Raw genomic sequence first — 6000 nt, 5'->3', positions numbered from 1 at the left:
CTTAGATTGTTTTAAGCATTCTTCTACTCCTGGAAAAGTTCTTTCTTTCCCTCCCTCCCTCTTTTACTCCCTTCCCTGCCTTCTTCTTTTAACCTTTTTGGCAAAACTGCAAAGTGGGTACCATTAGTTCCTCTTCAAGATAGGGAGGCCATACCTTGTTCTCTGCCTCCCCCCACCCGCCCTGGCAACTGGACCAGGCTGGCCCCCGGTATGTAAAAAGTGGACACAGGTGTTGGCTTAGGACAACCCCCCTACCCTCTGGAGTTTTCTGTGCATTGTGAGCGCCTTGGCAGAGTCTTTGTTGGGGAAAACGCATCCGGGATCGATGAGGCGGCCTTTGGTGAGCTGGATCATCATGATCTTGGCTGACCTGAGCTAATGTGCCACAAAGATCTGGCCATTCTTTTCTGAGGAATTCCCAAATATGCAGGGGACCATATGCATGTGACCTGACTAGGGAAAAGCACAGGCTTCCAGGGGAAATACGCCCAGGGTGGAAAGGAAGTCTCCCCCGCTTCTCGGAAGGAAGTTCTAACACAACCACGCTCTTGTTGGTCTTCCCCTCCTTCCCTGCCCCTCAGTCGATAGCTCCAGCACCTGCCGTGCCGGGCCACCAGCGCCTGGGACCCCAGCAGCAGAGCCGGGCGGGGCTGGGCGGAGGCTGGCAGGGGCGCTGGCGGGCAGAGTGGGTGGGGGCTCGCGCGGGGCGGGGCTTCGGATGGTGGGCGGGGCTCCTGGAGGCGGCGGCGGTTGCTGGGCTACGGGAGAGAACGGAGCCCGTGGCGCGGAGGCGCTCGGCTGCGCGCCCGGAGAGGAACCCCTTTCCAGCTCTGCGCCCGGCGCCGGGCACCGAAGGCCGGCTGCGCGCCCCACTGCGGCTCGGTCTGCCGTGCGGACCTGCAGGGCAGGACTGGACGCACCGGCCGGCTGAGCCTTCCAGGTGACTGGGAAGGTAGGTGCTCCGCTCCTCTGGGGGCTACGCGGCGCTGCACTGGGGTCCCGGGGCCTCTCCCTGGGTGGATCCTCGCGGATTAGGGACTGGAGTGGAGCAGTCGCCTAACGCAGGGGAGGGGCGCACGCAGGGGCTGCTCACGTGCAGAGGACCAGAGCCGGAGGCCTGAACCGGGCACAGGGGCCCTCGGGAAGCGGTGACAGCCAGGGGAGGCCAGAGGAGGCCCCCGAAATGCTGACTTCTGGCCGCAGTCGCTGAAGGGACTAGAGAGTGTGAATGCCTCCTGGTCTCCGTTGGCTATGGGAGTGACAGGATTAAGACTTCCTATCCAGGGATCTCGCAAATAGAAAAATTTGCTTGTAAGGCAAACGTACGTGAGTATATAAATAAAGCCGCATAATGCTTTACCCGGGCCTTTCGGGACTGTTCTGCGTTGCTGCGAGAGGACCGTCCAGCGCGTAGGAGCCGCGGGGCCCTGAACTCGCGCCTCTGGAGCAAGCATCCGCAGACGGGCCCTACAGAATTGCCCCCCAGGAGGTGAAAAAAGAACGTTTAGATCGACGAGTGGCGTAGAACTATATTCCTTTTGTGGAGAACGGAAGTTTCTAAAATGTTAGCAGTATTAGTATGTTGATGAGTAGAGCATGTGATAAGATTGGGAGAGAAAGCAATCTCCCAGACAGTACTCGTCAATGCTGTAGCGCCGTCTCATGGACTAGACATTTAGCTAATAAATCCCTGGAGATCAAGTTTGGGGGGACCAAAATTCTCTGATATGTTTTGCTGATAGTGAACTAATCATCAAGCCTGCATTTACTATTGTAAGAAATCTATGTCACCGTCACCTTTTTATTATTTGCATTTTAATAAAAGGACTCAGTCTGCAAACAAAACCCTAAGCATAGTTCAGTATTTCTTTAATTGAAACTGTTTAACTCGGTATATTAATGAAGATGTAGTTTTTACTCAAGCGACAGCTTCTTTAGCTACAAGACAATTTCTCTATATAAACAAGAAATGGTTATAGGCAAACAGAAGAATTTATTTTAGTGTTATGTCATGATCAGATACTTCTACGCAAAAGGGAGGATTATATTGCATTAGTTCAGGATTTATTCAATCTGTTTTCTGTGGTGCAGTTTTGCTGTAGGTACTTTTACCAACTCTGGTTACATGTAGTTTGAAAATTTTTCAAGCACTGCTTATTATCTAATTGAAAGACATATCACTAGAGGTGTAAGAATTGAGTCCTGGTGACAATTTTTGACATATTTATAGAGATGTGAGTACTTAAAAAGAATTTTTCTTTGCGTAATATTTATCAAATTGTTCTTGAAAGTAATACAAAACATAGTAAAACGACTGGATTTTGAAAATGTGACTTTGGCATTAATACATGGGGGCATTGTTTGGAGCTATGCAAGTTCTTTATAATTAATCTATGAAAACTTCTTATGACACCTACTTCATTACGGAGGCCAAATGGCTTTATTGTGTGTACTAACTCTACATGGAGTGTTAGTATTTTCAGGACAATCATAGAAGTTACTCGTTTCTTTGGCTGGAGTGTCTTAAGATCCTGAGGGCGGGCTAGATCTTGAATTTGACATTCAGGATGCATGAAAATTATGCACTTGAAGTTACAGTGTAAAGTGCCTTTTCTATCAAGAAGACTTAAATATAAAGCAATGCATTGTATATAAGTAGCCATAACAGATGCTTTTTATAAAATGACAGAAAATTAAATTCTTTACTTGACATGATTAGGGCTTAATTTACATATATTATAGAATGGAAAGTGGATTGAGACCTGTAACATCACATGCTATCCTTAATGTGTTTAATTTGCTGCTTATAGCTTTGTTACATGAATTTAGAGCATGTTGGGGACTTTTTAATTATAAGTGAGGAATTCTGCTAACACTCATGAAGAGAATTTGAGTCTTTTTTTGCCTGCTGCAATCTCGGATCCCACTCTTAATTCAAACCCCTGGGGCCAATTCCATCCCTCAAAAATTAATACAACACAAACAAAAAACTCTAGGTATCTTTAGTATGTAAAAAAGCCAAGTCCTTTTAAATCTGGGGAGTCAATATTTAAAGTCAAGCATTACAAACTCTGGGAAAGGCCAGTGTGTTCTGTGTTGATTACAGGCTGAGTAAGAATGCCTACTTTGAATCATGCACACCCCAGAGAATAAATTGACAGCTGCCTACATAATAGGAAGCAAGAGAATAGTTAAATAATTAAATACATTTGTCTTGTGGCAGCTGATTATTAAATGTTCACAGACTTTATTTAAAGTAATCTTCTAGCTGAAGAAAAAGAAAAGTAAAATGGTATGAACAGAATTTCTATACATGATTTACTAGTCCAGCGGTGAGTTCATTCATCGTATATGTCTTATGTCTAAAATGTTCATATTTTAAAATAAGATATTTAAATAGTATCGTGTTATTTGCTAGTTCACACATCATGTAACATGTACCTTTCAAGCTGAAGATTGAAAACCTGAATTTTAAAAGGAAAGCAACCACCCATCAGTAATGACACTAGACAAAAGAACTTGTGTATCTGAAGATTGAATGTCGATGAGCCACTCTTGGATCAGCTTGGACTGGTTGAATATGTGGAAATTGAGGAAGAATAGAGGTTACTTATACTGGAGAAGGACACTACAAATGGCATAAAGAGCAGTTTTGGAATCTGTCCAGACTTCCTTCCAAAATAAAAATTTAAACAGCTGTGTTGGAGAGATGGTTGTTCACAATTCTTTTAAGATAGACTGTGTAGATGTTTAAGGTCCCTTTAGTCCATGATGCTATTATTGTACGGTTTGTATTTAAGTATATAGAAACATTCATGAATTTTGGGAAAATCATTTTAGTTACAACAGGCTTTTTGACTGAATGTTTTGAGAATTTTGACAGTAGTTTTCCTAGGGCAAAGATGATAAAGCCTACAACTCAGAGAAATAAAAAGAATTAGTCTTGGAAAACCTTATCCTGGGTTAAGTTCTGTTTAAACAAAAAGAAAGAAAAGAAAGTCAGGAGCCTAACAGTGACCCTTAATGCTTTGAATTTGGGAGGAATTGGAGATATTGTATTTGGCAGCAGAAAATTTTAAAGCTTGTAGAGCTTTTAGTAGAAAATATTTCATGATTTGAAAAAGAGAAGGCATTCTCATTTCCCAGCCAACAGCAATATGTATTTTCTTATTACAACATACCTTTCTGAGCTTCATAGGCTGCAAAAAGAGCTGTCAACTCACTATGTAGGAAGAATGATTTTCAGAATGTAGTGAAGTTAAAGACCAAGGCTGGGGGTTATTGTCCTGTTTAGAAATAGTAATACCCTAATTAATTTTCTATTCTCTTAGCATGTGGGAAAAGTCATTTATGAGTATGTTTCACCATTAAAATGTAAAAGACTGTATTTATAGCATTGGCTTTATTTCAAGGCTGATTTTATAAATTGCAAGACTGCCAGTTTACTTTAATGTTGACATTTTAAAAAATGTTTCATCTTATTGCATATTGGAAAAAACGTATGGGTCGAATATAGCTTCATTACATAATGTTAATACAGTTTTACTAGATGAAAACTATTACCTATTGCGTGTACTGCATCTGTTGGATAATAAATAGCTTTTAAGACATGGAAAAAATTAAATAATTGATTATGGAAAAAAGAGTACCTAGGTTATTCAAATTATTCCAAGATTCATATATTTTGGTTGTTTACAAAATCAAAACTAACAATAGTTCTTAGAAAGGTCACTGATTTTAAAAGTTAGGAAGATAAATACTGAATCTTCCTCCTCAGTGATCTTTGTCAATAGTAAAGCATTACATTCAAGAAATAGTGTTTTGACCTGGATTTGTTTCACCACAGTAATTGTATTTCAATTTCAAGTTATATTTGCATAAATTTTTCATATATATTGTTTCATCCCTTAGAACTCTGAGAAGTAAAATATTATCCCTATTAATGAATTTCTTCATTCATTTAATGTGTATTGGGCACATCCTGGGAACATTACAGTTCTAGAGTGAAATCACAACGCTTGTCATTAAGTCCTTCAGCTCTGGTTGGGGGCAAACTCAGATAGCTGAGTTGATGACCAAATGCGGGAGGGAGCCCCATGTGACAATAAGGAGTGGTAGATACCAGGGCAACTAAAGAGTATATGTTCTTCCATGTAAAGGACAACTAATGCTCAGCTCTGGCGCACCTGGACTTGATGTGGGACTCAGGGTTGCCAGATTGTCTAATTTTTCAAGAATATTCTTCGTTTTTCTTTTCTTTCTTTCTTTCTTTCTTTTTTTTTTTTTTTTTGAGACAGAGCCTCAAGCTATCTCCCTGGGTAGAGTACTGTGGCATTACAGCTCACAATACCCTCCAACTCCTGGGCTCAAGAGATTCTCCTGCCTCAGCCTCCCAAGTAGCTGAGACTATAGGCGCCTGCCACCACACCTGGCTATTTTTTGGTTGCAGCTGTCATTGCTGTTTTGGGCAGGCTGGAGCTGGATTTGAACCCACCAGCTCAGGTATATGTGACTGGCGCCTTAGCTGCTTGAGCTACAGATGCTGAGCCAACATTCTTCATTTTTAACATTGAAAACTAGTTTAAAAAATTAAGTATTAACAGTGACTAAAGAAAATAAATGCTGTCCAATGTCACACAAAAGCTAGAAAGTGAGAGAGGTAAGTAAATAATTAGGCTGTGAGTCCAGGATGCTATAGAAGCCTAAAGAAGAGGTGCCTATGCTAAATTTAGGGAGATCCCGGAAGAACTTTGACAGGTTAGGAGCAGCACTGCGTAGGCAGTTGCAGGAACCACAGACAATGAACATGGTAGTTTGAGATCCAGCACTTTGCCCAGCCAGGAAGGAAGAAATGAAGCCTGCAGCTGCTCCTCCCTAGCAGTGCTCCCCTGCCCCTTTGCCTGGTGATATGCCAGCACAGGTGTTCAGAATTTTGGACAAGGACTGGCAAGGGTAGTGCATTATAGTGTCTATTGGATTTGTCTATTTTAGAGGGAGGCC

At 42.1% G+C, this 6000-nt stretch overlaps 1 protein-coding gene across 1 annotated transcript in view; it reads left to right on the top strand.

Moving 5' to 3' along the window:
• The first annotated feature begins 821 nt into the window (after positions 1 to 821).
• Positions 822 to 6000, top strand: part of TNFRSF19 (TNF receptor superfamily member 19) — a 91664-nt gene continuing 86485 nt past the window's right edge. Inside the window, exon 1 of the mRNA XM_012809492.2 lies at positions 822 to 952. The gene's annotated coding sequence lies outside the window, so the exon portion shown is untranslated. The remainder of the gene's footprint in view (positions 953 to 6000) is intronic.

This window comes from Otolemur garnettii, unplaced genomic scaffold (genome assembly GCF_000181295.1).
Source record: "Otolemur garnettii isolate 467f Iridium unplaced genomic scaffold, OtoGar3 scaffold00106, whole genome shotgun sequence".
NCBI lineage: Eukaryota > Metazoa > Chordata > Mammalia > Primates > Galagidae > Otolemur > Otolemur garnettii.
The sequence above is the reverse complement of the archived record's forward strand: the minus strand, read 5'-3'. Positions and strand labels throughout refer to the sequence as shown.